This window comes from Macrobrachium rosenbergii, chromosome 21 (genome assembly GCF_040412425.1).
Source record: "Macrobrachium rosenbergii isolate ZJJX-2024 chromosome 21, ASM4041242v1, whole genome shotgun sequence".
Classification (NCBI taxonomy): Eukaryota; Metazoa; Arthropoda; class Malacostraca; order Decapoda; family Palaemonidae; genus Macrobrachium; species Macrobrachium rosenbergii.
In genome coordinates, this window is record NC_089761.1 from 32,006,112 (window position 1) to 32,020,856 (window position 14,745).

At 35.3% G+C, this 14,745-nt stretch overlaps 1 protein-coding gene across 1 annotated transcript in view; it reads left to right on the forward strand.

Annotated features, from left to right (window-relative positions):
• The first annotated feature begins 11,236 nt into the window (after positions 1 to 11,236).
• The window catches only part of LOC136849861 (uncharacterized), a 130,793-nt gene continuing 127,284 nt past the window's right edge, over positions 11,237 to 14,745 (forward strand). Inside the window, exon 1 of the mRNA XM_067123350.1 lies at positions 11,237 to 11,431. The gene's annotated coding sequence lies outside the window, so the exon portion shown is untranslated. The remainder of the gene's footprint in view (positions 11,432 to 14,745) is intronic.

Here is a 14,745-nt window from a genome sequence, read left to right on the forward strand (position 1 = left end):
CTCAAGCGCAACAGGAAGTAGAGGAAATTAATCCAGTTAACTAATATATTGATTAAAAAGAATCATAAATAAAAATTCGTAAAAATGAGACTGATGTCTTCAACACACATCTGAGGAAGAATCCAGTTTTCCAGTTTTCCAGGAGAGTAGAAGAAATTAATTCAATTACAGAATAAACTAATAAAATTTAAAAAATATTCACAAAAATAAAAACCAGTGTCTTCAACACACATCTGAGGAAGACTCCTTCCTTCCAGTCTTCCAGTCTTCCAGGATAGTAGAAGAAATTAATTCAATTACCGAATAAACTCATAAGAAAAATACACAAAATAAATATTCATAAAAATAAAACCCGATGTCTTCAACACACATCTGAGAGAGAATTCTTCCTTCCAAGTTTTCCAGGTTTCCAGGTTTCCCCCCGAGGAAAAAATTTCGCTTCTCCCACTCTGCTGCTTTTTTCCAGACGTCTAATCACCTCCTGCATGGGACAGCTCACGAGGCGGGGATGTCACTGGAATTAAATCTACGTTCTAACACGTTTTGAGTGTTTTGATTCGTATACCGTTACGAAGAAATATGTGTTTGGAAAAGGAGGGAAAATAGGCTCTTTCTCTCTCTCTCTCTCTCTCTCTCTCTCTCAAATATCGTTACATAGAAATACGTCCCTTGGAAAAGGTACGTTAGTAGACACTGTATCGAGTTCCAGTCTCTCTCTCTCTCTCTCTCTCTCTCTCTCTCTCTCTCTCTCTCTCTCTCTCGCTCATATACCGTTACATAGAAATATGATCCTGGGAAAAAGATAATGAAGTAGAAATTCTTTCCAGTATCCTCTCTCTCTCTCTCTCTCTCTCTCTCTCTCTCTCTCTGTGTTCTCTTTTTATTAGAAACTGGTCTTGAAAGCAACTCTTTATTGCCTATTTTTAACTCTTTCATCTTCAGGCTGTCGTTAATTGAGAGAGAGAGAGAGAGAGAGAGAGAGAGAGAGAGAGAGAGAGAGAGAGAGAGAGAGAGAGAGAGAGAGAGAGAGAGTTAAGCTTCGATTTTTAGGGTGGGTCCCCCATTCAGGGTAGTGATGGATATTAAAGAGTTAATTTGGCCCAAAAAGGTAAGAATAATTTTAGGAGTGAGCGTCTGAGCGTCTAAGGACGTAGTGTCAAAAATAAAATATATCAAAAAATAAAAATAAATAAAAACATTAAAAATCAATTAAAAAATGAGAAATAAAAAAGATTAAATATAAATTTAAAAATAAAATAAAAACTGCAATTAAAAAATAACAAATGAAAAAATAGAAAAGTAAAAACAATAAAAATAAATTAAAATATAAAAATTAAATAATAGGAAATAAATCAAAGTAAAAAAATAATTACAAAATAAATGCTTAATCTATTTGCAGGTATCAAAATGGAATTCTCATTTGAAAAAAAAATTATTATAATATACGACAGGAAGTGTAATTATGGCGGAAGTGACGTCAGCACGGTAAAAAAAATCAGACCAGGAATAGAACAAGGAAATGGAGAATAATTATAAAAAAATAGGCTTTCCTATTATTTTTCTTATTCCAAATGCGTGAGGATTCGTATGAAACAGGCCTATGATTGGCTTTCCACAGAAAAAACAAGTATAAAATGCGTCGAAGTTTCTTCGGCACAATCGAGTTTTCTGTACAGCCGCTACAGCGTATAATCAAGGCCACCGAGAATAGAGTATCTTTCGGTGGTCTCGGTATAATGCTGCATGAGCCGCGACCCACGAAACTTTAACCAAGGGCCGGTGGTGCCATGGCCTATGTCGTTGCCAGATGCACGATCATGGGTAACTTTCACCTTAAATAAAATCAAAACAACTGAGGCTAGAGGGCTGCAATTTGGTATGTTTGGTGATTGAATGGTGGATGATCAACATACCAATTTGCAGCCCTCTAGCCTCAGTAGTTTTTAGGACCTGAGGGCGGGCAGAAACAGTGCGGGCAGAAAAAAGTGCGGAGGGACAGAGAAAGCCGGCACAATAGTTTTCTTTTCAGAAAAATAAAAACAAGGAATTAAGAACACACGGACTGACGAGCACATTAAAAGTTAATCCGACTGCTTTCTGAACCATTCGTCGGAAGGTAAGCTCGTCTTCGAAAAGTCCTATTTAATCTTATGGAAAGTCCTATTTAATCTTATGAAAAGTCCTATTTAACCTTATGAAGAGTCCTATTCAAAATGTGGAAAGTCCTATTTAGTCTATGAAAAGTCCTATTTAATCTTATGAAAAGTCCTATTTAATCTTATGAAAAGTCTTATTTAACCTATGGAAAGTCCTATTCAGCCTACGGAAAGTCTATTTAATCTTATGAAAAGTCCTGTTCAACCTATGGAAAATCCTACTTAATCTTATGAAAAGTCCTATTTAACCTATGGGAAGTCCTATTTGATCTTATGAAAAGTCCTATTTAATCTTATGAAGAGTCCTATCAACCTATGGAAAGTCCTATTTAATATTATGAAAAGTCCTATGTAATCTAATGAAAAGTCCTATTTCATCTTATGAAAACTCCAAGGTAATCTTTATATATATATATATATATATATATATATATATATATATATATATATATATATATATATATATATATATATATATATATATATATATATATATATATATATATATATATATATATATTGGAGTTACTGCCTCAAACGCCCCCAACCCCTTCCCCTTCCACGTCCCACCCCACCCTTTCCCCCCTCCCAAAAAAAAAAGACTGACCCTTTTTCGTCGAAAAACACTATAAATATTACCCAAAACTGACCTTTTTATTTTGTAGGTTAGATTTACGGCGCCGACGACCACTCAGTCAAGTCCTAATTTTGACGGCAACCAAGACCCTGGAAGTAAGAAAAGAAAGTAAGAAAAGAAAGTAAGAAAAGAAAGTGAGGTTAAAAAAAAAAATCACTGAACTCTCGGCCACCAAACTTCCCTTCCCCCTAACATCAAAAGCACGGTGGCAGAGAAACCATAAAGTATTTTGTTTGAAGCGGAGCTGATATATGCTTTTCCGCAGGAGCTTTGGCAAGCAAAGACCTGAGTCTTTCGCGAAGGAGTTTTCCTATTACGAAGTTTCCCGAGCATCGGGGAGGGAAAGTTGCCGTGTCGTGGGATATTATATTTGGAGGAGCGGAAAGTGTACGTGGAGTGAATGTCATTGGTGCTTGCAGTAACTAAAGCAATAATAATAATAATAATAATAATAATAATAATAATAAGAAGAAGAAGAAGAAGAAGAAGAAGAAGAAGAAGAAGAAGAAGAAGAAGAAGACGAATAATAATAATAATAATAATAATAATAATAATAATAATAATAATAATAATAATAATAATATCTTGGCATTTAAGCACCCACTGAGACGAATTAATTTGATTGTTGCTTATAATAATGATATACATTTTAGCAAGCAGACATTTAAGTATGTTATTTCATTGTTAATAATAATAATAATAATAATAATAATAATAATAATAATAATAATAATAATAATAATATCTGGGCAAATGAACACCAGCTGAACTTGATGGATTTAATTGTTACTTATGGTAATAATAAAACTTTAGCATATAGGAACTTAAAGTAGTCTATTTAACTGATAATAATAATAATAATAATAATAAAAATGGAAGAGTAAATGTATATTTACAATTATGTTTTTAAATCTATATTTACACCGACATCAATGTGGATTACTTCAACATTTTACTGTCTAATATAATAATAATAATAATAATAATAATAATAATAATAATAATAATAATAATACACCTGTTACACCAAATTACAACAAAAGCAACAATGATGATAACATTACTTACAAATACTTTTATCTTCAAAGGGACTTCAGTCACAGTTCTTTCATCTGAAGCCAATATGTCATAATCACCTCGACATAACAGAGCGAAATTCTGCAAAATCAAATAAAATCATTAATAGGTTTTTCAAGGACAATGAACAATCTTCTTTGACGCACGCATTGCGCAGTGCCCACGAAGGAGGATATAAATCATTTTGAATTGAACTGAATATACCGTAGAATTTAGGCCAAAGGCCAAGCACTGGGACCTATGAGGTCATTCAGCGCTGAAACGGAAATTGAGAGTAGAAGGGCTTGACAGGTGTAACAGGAGGAAAACCCTCGCAGTTGCATTATGAATCAAATAATAGGAGAGGGTGGAAAGTCAGGTAGGAGAAAGAGAATATGAAAGAAGGTACAGTAAAAGGAACGAAAGGGGTTAAGGCTCGCTGCAAAGAACCTTAAGTAATGCCTACAGTGCACCGCAAGGGGTGCACTGACGGCTCTAACCCCCTGTGGGGATATTTCCTTTTGTCTTATGTAATGTTGCTATGACATCGAAGCATAATGACGGAATACTTAACTAAAATATATTTACATTAATGGTCTTGACCAAGATGAGAATCTGTACTCACGTTACAATGTAAATTTACTCTCAGATTAATAATCTTCTGAGAAACCGGCTATTGAATGCTATTGACTGTTTTAATAGCACGATTGACTGATTAAACTATAACGCTATTTAAAGACGCTGCTGTAATCCAATACTGTAGCAGCCTTTTTATACTTCAGTTAATAAGATTCTAATAAGCGAGTTTACTCTATAGAATGACTTCCTTCAAAGAAGTAAAAACACTGAAACCTTGAAGCTTTTTCTCAGTAGTTACTGAATCTTGAAATACTTGAAAATCAGAGTCAAATTACCATAATTAATTAAGGAAAAAGCACACAATAGGAAGCCATACTTACGTAGTGTGGTCTAGGTGTTTGAGCGTTCGGGAAACAGCCGATTCAAATAAAAGCTCGCTGGAAAGCTGATAGGGAATAAGGTCATTAAACAGTAAAGGGCCACAAGTCATGGGGCAGCTGACTTCAAAACTGGGTCATGGAACAGCTGATCTCAAAACTGGACCATGGAACAGCTCACCCAAATTAAGATCATGGAACGGCTGGTCCCAGAACTGGATCATGGTACAGCTGACCCCAAAATTGGATCATGGGACAGCTGATCCCAAAACTGAACCATGGAACAGCTGATCCCAAAACTGAACTATGGAACAGCTGGTCCCAAAAATTAGACCTTTGTTACAACTGACCTCACATCTTCCAATGCAAAGACGACGCCATTTCACATAATACAGTCAATATTTCAAGTCACATTTAAATCCATAATTACAGTATAATTGAAGCGCCCAGATCATCTTTATAAGATACAGGATTATAGGAATTTAGGAGTCTAAAAATGTACCCATTCTAGGGTACCTAGCCCCGCAAAAACCTACTAGAAGCTCCCAAAAACAAAATAACCAGCCTAAGGGGTCCTCTCTCCCACAAAAAACTACTAGAAGTTCCCCCCCCCAAAAAAAAACAACCTTAAGGACCCCCAAAATACTACTGAAGGATAAAAAAAAAACATTCCAGGGGACCTAACCCCCCAAAAAACTACTGGAAGTTCCCAAATACAAAAACAAATAGTTAAAACGAAAACTATTTGAATTTATGCTTTTAACGAAAATATATGTGATTTAAATGACCCTAGAAAAAAAAAAACGTTCAAGCATCGCAGGAAATGAACGCAAACCCACGCAAAAATCATGATCCTAAACGCATTAAAAAAATTCTTAAGTCGTGACCCTCCCGCCACAAAAAAAAAAAAAGCTTAAGCGCCCCAACACAAATATAAAGAGCTTACGCGCTCCCCTCCCCCACAACACAAACATGAAAAACATAAACACTCCCACACAAATGTAAATAGCTTAAGGATCTCCCCACCACAAACATGAAAACATAAACACTCCCACACAAATGTAAACAGCTTACGCGCCCCCTCACACAAATATAAAGAGCTTACAAGCCCCCACACAAATATAAAGAGCTTAACTGCCCCCCACACAAATATAAAGAGCTTAACTGCACCCACACAGATAAAAAGAGCTTAACCGGCCCCCCACACAAATATAAAGAGCTTAACCGCCCCCACACAGATAAAAGAGCTTAACCGCCCCCACACAAATATAAGGAGCTTAAGCGCCCCCACTCAAAAAGACAAGAGCTTTATCGCCCACCCCAACTATTCAGAGCTTAGGCGCAACCCACGCCCCTCACCCACAACTATAATTGAGCTCAGACGCCCTCACTCTAAAATACCTAGTACCATAACATAGCACCCCGCGTCAGATATACAGACAGACATTGTGTGCCCCCAAGACGAAGTATGCAATTTGAAGCAGCAATTAAAGACAAGCACAGCTTATCTAATTGTTTTGAGACAACAAACAGAAGAGCAGATGCCCAAGACAAAATAAGCATAAAGACAAAACTAACATAAATGTGGATTTTGTATTTTATAAACATATTCACGGGATTGTGAAGAAGATTTGCAAAACTAACATTATTCAGCGCCACAAGACAAAAGTGAGTAGCTTCTGTAGGTCGCTTGAAATACACATAGGCCTACATTACTGAAGTATCCGTTTGAATCAAAACAATGCAGGATTTAAAAAGATCGTTAACAAATTGAATTCACGGTTCTACAAAACAAAATAAGGAATGATGACAGTGTGAATGAAAGCAACAAGGGAATTAAATATACTGTAAGATCATCAACAAATTCAAGTACATTGTTACCTTTATGTAGTCCGGCTTTTGAAATTAACAGCTGAAACGACCGTACATAAAATTACACTTATTTTAATCGTACTCACGGCTCGTCGAATTCTGCAAAAAATAAAAAAGGGGGCAATGAATTAGTACGGTATAATATAAAAAATATATGCTTTCGATATAGCCTATACAAATTTACATGCACGGATAGACATATGCAAACACACATATTATATATATATATATATATATATATATATATATATATATCTATATATATATATATATATATATATATATATATATATATATACACACATATATACATATATATATATATATATATATATATATATATATATATATATATATATATATATATATATATATATATATATATATATATAAAATAAAATACATACATACATACATACACACATATATATATATATATATATATATATATATATATATATATATATGTATATATATATATATATATATATATATATATATATATATATATATATATATATATATATATATATATATGCAACAAGAAGCTCATTAGTTCAAAAACTTTACAATATAGCCAGCCATCTTACCTCGGCATGTCAGACTACAAAGCTTTTAGACCTCTACCATTATGTTATAAATGAAAAATTTTGGTCAGTAACTTTTCGAGTTACTTCGGAAAAACAGTACTTTTGTCGCAAAACAATAAATTAACCGAAAAAAATTTTTTACTCGATAAGTTAAAGTATACATTAGTTTTACCAGACCACTGAGTTGATTAAAAGCTCTCTTAGAGAGGGCTGGCCCGAAGGATTAGACTTATTTTACGTGGCTAAGAACCAATTGGTTACTTAGCAACGGGACCTACAGCTTATTGTGGAATCCGAACCACATTATAGCGAGAAATGAATTTCTATCACCAGAAATACATTCCTCTAACTCTTCATCAGCCGGCCGGGGAATTGAACTCTGGCCCATCGAGTGACAGTCCGCAACTCTACCAACTTCCCCAACGAAGAGTCTAAAAACACGATATGGGGCCAACCATGATGTCTTGGCTCTCTAATAATAATAATAATAATAATAATAATAATAATAATAATAATAATAATAATAATAATAATAATAATAATAATAATAATAATTTTTAAAGGGTTTTCACCTCTCAAACCTGGTGCACTGGTCCGTGCCAGGAAAAATGGATAAAAATCAACCAACCATTTCTCAAGCCAACAGACCAGCTAACATATGAACTCTCATTTCTCAGAATGTTCAAACACAGTCGCAATCACCCAGCTCATATCAAATTTCAAAAGGTCTTTTTTTTTTTTTTTTTTTTCATCGCGAGTATACAGAGGTAGGCTACTCGGTAGGTTAACCGAGCCTCGGGCAAAGAAGCCGAATATAAAATAGACTTATATTTACGTTTCGAATCAGTTCTGAGAAACGTTGTCAATAAGAAACCAGATACGATTTCATGGGCGCATATTTTTCCTACAATGCTCCACTTCTTATTTGAGCAAAATGCTAGCTGGGTATACATTCTGTGAAGAAGTATTGGTTCAAGACACACACAGACACACACACACACACACACACACACACACATATATATATATATATATATATATATATATATATATATATATATATATAATATATATATAGTAAAAATTATTTGATTTAAACTTGATATCTGTACGAGATAAATTTGTCAATACATATATGTAAGTATATAATATTTAATGTATGTATATATATATATATATATATATATATATATATATATATATATATATATATATATATAAATAAACCAGGTTTCCATAATAATGCATATTCCTTGCAACTAACTCACTTATATCCCTAACATCTCAACTTCCTCGGGCAATAATTCATAGCTGAATTAGGGAGCTCGCTCCGTGGCTACATCATTCGTCTACGCGGATCATAAATCACTTGAGAGAGAGAGAGAGAGAGAGAGAGAGAGAGAGAGAGAGAGAGAATGTATAATGCAAGTTGCTTTAATAATTATTAGTCTAGCATGGAACAACCAATATTCAGAATAACGTGAATTGCGATGTAATATAATTTTCATGGCGAGCGTTCATATCCCGAGGCTTTTAATCATTACTCGTTCATAACATACCGGAGGGTAATTCCTAACGAGGAAACGCTAATATCAATAACACTGTTGATAATATTCCGGAGGGCAGTTCTTAACGAGGGAACAGCAATATCAGTAACATTTCTAATAAATTATTTCCTGACGTTGGGGCTAGTGGCAGCAGTCGACTGGGCCGGGGTTGCCAGACGTATGATGAAAAGGCCGTGCCAACATCTTAATAGATTTTCTCTTAATGCTTCATTGATACTGTTTATTTAATAAGGAGTCGCTAAGATTGGTAATACACTGTCATTCTTATAAATCGTTTTCCTGGTAAAATGTCTACTATACTTATTTTATAAAATATTCTATACGTCTTTCATTCATTGCTCAAGATATTCCCCAACTTGTGAAGCCTTGAAGGAAATTCACTTATTGTAAGAATAATAACGGCATGAAATGGCTCAATACGGCATTTGTTTTTTTCCAGTTCTTTTAATTAAAATAATGGAAACTGTGGGTTCCTTTGACCTTAGGCCTATGACTGGAGTGGTCTTAGTAAGCAGCTGTTATTGAAAATATTCTCAACATATGCATCGGCCTAAAACACAGGATTAGTAGAGGCCTGTCACGCGGACACATATCTTGCATCTTGGTCCCAAAACTGCAAAGGTGAAGATACCCTGATTCGTTATCTTGTTGCGGGAAGAACAGCCTTTCAAGTACGTTCCCGACCGACGAAAATATAAATCAGTACATTAGAAACATGGTTAACCCGTAGCATACTCCGGGAACGAATTTCTCCTTGAATGATTCAACAATGATTAAGCTAGGCCTATGCATGCAGGCTAAACTTTTTCTTACGCCAAAGCGACGAGAAGCTGGCAATACTCTTGTAAGCCTAACGTGATACCTGCTAAATTTATTCACGATACAGAGAGTAACAGGAGTTATTACTGACAGCTCTCTGAAGAATTTTACTTCACGTACATCAAACGATTCGGACCCGTCTTCCAACACCGGCAGCTTTTTGGTACCTTTTTTGGTGGCATGGCATTACAGGACTAAAGTAATACCTACTGTATGTGTGATATCGCCTTATGTTTTTTCTGATTCCAGCTGCTTATTTGTCATTTCATTACCTTGGATATTTTATAAGTTTCGACAATATTTGCTTAAGCAACTAAATATTTAAAAGCAATTGGCTACAAGCATAAATTATTATCGGAAATTTGAAAACAGCCCCGCTATGATGTTTGCAGGCTTAGGCCTAACCTCTAGTTAATTACATAACATCAAAGGTTCTGCACTTACTTCACAGAAAACTGGACTTATAAACATTATTATTTTTATATTCATGCATTTCCTCGCTGCTTTCCCACTTTTTTACAATGACCAACTGCCAAATAATATCATGAGCGCAGAAGGTTATAGGACTGGGAGAAGATGCCACGTTTTCTGTCATCTTCCCGCCAAAATTGGGACAGAATTAAATAGCCAGTGTTGATGGCATGTACGTGTTCCTCTGACATCACCTGAACCAACAGGCGTGATTTCAATTTTGCATCAATACGTACGTAATATTACGCATGCAGTGCAGAGCTTGGCGGTAAGATATTAAATTTGCCAAGAAAACGTGCTCCTTGGAAAGGTGACCGCAGGCGGTACGTAACTCTAGCAAAATTCTCCTATTACTCCAGACCAACTTTCTCTCTCTCTCCTCTCTCTCTCTCTCTCTCTCTCTCTCTCTCTCTCTGACCTATAAAAAAAAGTTTCGTTAGCCACCAACGTAAACCCACTTCAAAACCCAAGTTATTTAATTATCAATTTAAAATGCAACGACCAAATATTTTAAGAGAATATTTATCATACACAAAATCTGAATGACTACTACTGTCATTATTATTATTATTATTATTATTGGGTACTTGGCAGCGTAGCCTGGTGGTATTGTCCACGACCTTCCACAGAAGGGTTGCCTGACAAGAAACGGCAAAACGACGCCAGTAAAATAAATCCCTTAATTATTATTTGGAGAAAGTAGAGGGGCAAGCAACTTCACTACATAACTAATTACTTGAAACTGGAATATCCCTCGACAAGGAGAATTTTGGGTTTGGCATCATACAATTAAGAGGAGAGCTGGCAACATCGTCAGGCTTACCACCAACACCAGCCGTTCATGAGCAGTTTTATTATTTCATTTTAATTTACTATTTCCAGCTGTGACCACCTTCGTTACTCGAAAATGAAATTTCATACATAAAAATTAATGTTCTAGAGCATGATTCACGTTCTCATTATTATAACTGGATTGACAAGATATCCTTACCAGAATTGAAATGTTGGTCAGCATGGAGTGTATGACGTGCACGTGTTGTCAAAACCCATATTTACCTCATTTAAGCCTGACTAAGGGCGCCATACTCTTCAAAAATCTCATGATATATACGAACAAACATTTGTTTGACAACAGAGATACGGGACGAATGCAGAGGACTAAGACAAAATTGCTTATATGAATTATTTTGATTTACCGAATCGAATTACCCCGGTCGGCCCCAATGGCCGGGTATTGTTTTGCTTGTGAGTGCTTCCTTCAATTTCCAATTAGTGACTTAATTCTGATGGAAATCATGGTGATGTGGTACGTATGGAAACCGTTGTACAATATTGTTCTTGCAAAGAGCGCGTTTGACAGATTATAAGTTTAATTACTCAGGATGTTGAATATTATACCGGGGTCTACAAGACACGAAGCGTGACCGCCATTTAATTCCTGGGAACAATCTTGATCTGAGCTCGACCAATGTCGTTCGTCTTTTCTAGGGCTAATAATAATATTATTTTCCATAATGCCTAACAGATCAGAGCTAGTAGTTCTATTGTCCGTTATATTTACCCACATGATCATTTTAGGCGATAAATATAAACGATATATGCTAAAATACCCTAGGTGTATTGTCCGGTAGGCTCGTAAACTGCAAATTGCAGATCAGTTCACTTACACGAAGTTACGTCCTGAAGGCAATTACGTCCTCTTGGCTTATCATTTTTATCACTTTACACTTAGATGCACCAAATAATACTTTAAACTATTTAATTTTGGCATGGACCAGCCGATCGGTGTGGTCATTCCGGCATCACTAAGACGTCTGTCTGTCAGGACTGTCTGCACTCCCAAAGTTCCTTTCTCGAAGCAAACGTCACAACTTATCGTACGTTAGTTACTTATTACAAGGAATTACTTGGAAATTTTAAGGAATGAAGTGTTAATAGGTTGGTTTTTTATATATTTGTTAAATTAAATATGGGTCTCTGGGTATGTTTGTTTTTTATTTGATTATGAAGGTCTGGTGAGTAGGTCTAAACTGTAGCTTTGTTTGGTTATTTAAAAGTAAATACGTTTTGGTTAATTTATTGAATTTGTTACTTATAGGCTTTTAGTTATTTATGTTAAATGTTCGTCTTTGCGTAGGTTTGTTTTTATTTGATTTATGAAAGTTTGGTCACATGGTCTAAAGTGTAGCTTTGTCTGATAATGTAAAATTAAAGACGTGTTGATTACTTTATTGAAACTGTTACTTTCAGGTTGAATATTTATGCTAAATGTCCATGTTTGTGTAGCTTTGTTTATTATATGGTTTATATGAAGGTTCGGTGACTTAGTCAGAAGTGTAGCTTTGTTTAACGCTAAGGACGTTTTGGTTACTTAATTGAATTTACTTATAGGCTAATTATGTATGTTAAATATTCGATTTAGTGGAGCTTTGTTTTTAATATGATTTATGAAATATGGTGACTTAGTCTGAAGTGCGGCTTTGCTTAATAAATGTAAAACTAAGGTTTTAATTGCTTTATTGAAATTATTACTTATAGGCTAGCTGCTTATACTAAATATATCATTGTGTAGCTTTGTTTTGTATGTGATTTATTAAGATTTGGTAACTTAGCCGAAAGTGTAGTTTTGTTTAACATTCATATACAAAGCAAAGACGCCTATTACCTTTCGTGTGAATATAACTTTATTGACTCGGTTCGGAGAATTCCAAATCCCGTGGAAAAAAAAAAAACGCGAAATTCAACAGACCCGCAATACTTTCATAATTGTTAATATGCAGGAATACATAGGTAATTAGTCGATGTCAGTGGAAATGACGTCGTTATTTCCCCTCGCTGTCGGCATCGGGCCGTCAAACCGGTTTTGATTTTGTGCTTCTAAACGATTTAAACTGTTTCATTCACCTTGTTCTCTTTCAATGAATGCGTGAACGTGTGCATGTGTTAAGGATTTACAGCAGTGTTGGAGCGTATTTTACTTGACTATTCTAAGATTTATTCCGTTAAATCCTCTCGAATTTGTTGTTCTGTAAAATATATATATATATATATATATATATATATATATATATATTTTTTTTTTATCAATTTAGTATTTGCATTATGCTACAATGCGAGTTAGTTAGCCGAGAAGCATGATTACCTTTGTACATTTAGAATTTCTAGCTGTTTTTATAGACGTAGTTCTGTTATATAAGTTTCGTTTGTCTGTTTGCTTATATTGAATGTATTTAGACACTTTTTTTTTTTTCTATGTCTAGAATGCTAAAAGTATGAACGTGACAGGTACTTAGGCCTATACTTACTTTGAAACCACCTGTATTGAAGAAAAGCAGATCGAACGAGTGTTTCTTCAATGCAAAATCTTTACGAAAAACAGAGAGAGAGAGAGAGAGAGAGAGAGAGAGAGAGAAATTAACTTTACGAGAGACTGGTACTTTCTTTTGTTGGGGGCTAGTGTCTAAGTGCACCCCACACGGTACACTGTAGTGTAGGCTATACTTTGGGTGTTTGCAGGGTGTCTTTGGCCCCTAGCTGCACCCACGTTTTTGCCTATTACTTCACCCATTCCTGCTTCCTTTCTCACCTTGCTGTCTAACTTCTCTAACTACTGTTCCTCAGTGTAAAAATGATGTATTCTCCCAATTCCACCTTTAGGTCCGGTTATTTTCTGGGTCTCGTCTATCTTGCTGTCCAGCCACACAAACCCCTTCTCTTCCCTGTCTTAAGCAGTGAATGGCTTCAAAGTGCCTCAGGGCTTGGGTTCATAGCCATATTGCATGAATTAGTCAGTCACATGCAGTTTGCTTCGGTAATTTAATGGATAATAAACAGCTTGTCATTAAGTACCCACATAATATAATATAGTAGACCTAGGGAAAAAGTAATGAGAGATTGAAAGAGAAACATTATGGTATCAAAATTGAACTATTGGGAGCAATTAAAAATGTTATGGGCCTAGCTTGTATTAGGCTAGAATGCCTAACATGGTGCATATTGGATTTCCAGTAACACTGGTGCACTAGCCTAACCTTACAGCAGCTTCTATGTAGGCTACCTAACCTGTTGGAGATAGTCGTTGTAGCCTTAATACATTGTTGGATGCCTGGTAGCATATCCGTTAATTGTAGGAAGTCTAGTAACCTAAACTCGAGTGTTGGAAAATATGTAGCTAACCAGATTCAGAGAAGTGTAGCCTAACCTATTGTTGGGGGTAAGGTTGTATAACTGGCTGGTATGGGCCTGTGTACAGTTCATTTTGAAACCCACTTCATCAGATGGATTGTAAGAGGAAATTGTTATGAGAACACTAACAATTCATATACTGTATATGTTGGCACCACCCCGCTGTAGGGATAAAGTGTATGTGTATATGTGTGTGTATATATATATATATATATATATATATATAGACATACATAAGTGGTGCCATCAGTACACTTCACACGGTCCACTGTAGGCACTACTTGCAGTTATTTGCAGTGTCCCTTCGGCCCTTAGCTGCAACCTCTTTCACTCCTTTTACTGTATCTCCGTCCATATCCTCATTATTCCGTCTCAACTTTCCACCACCACTTAACAATTATTTCAACATCATTTTCACTGCTGAATGACCTCATA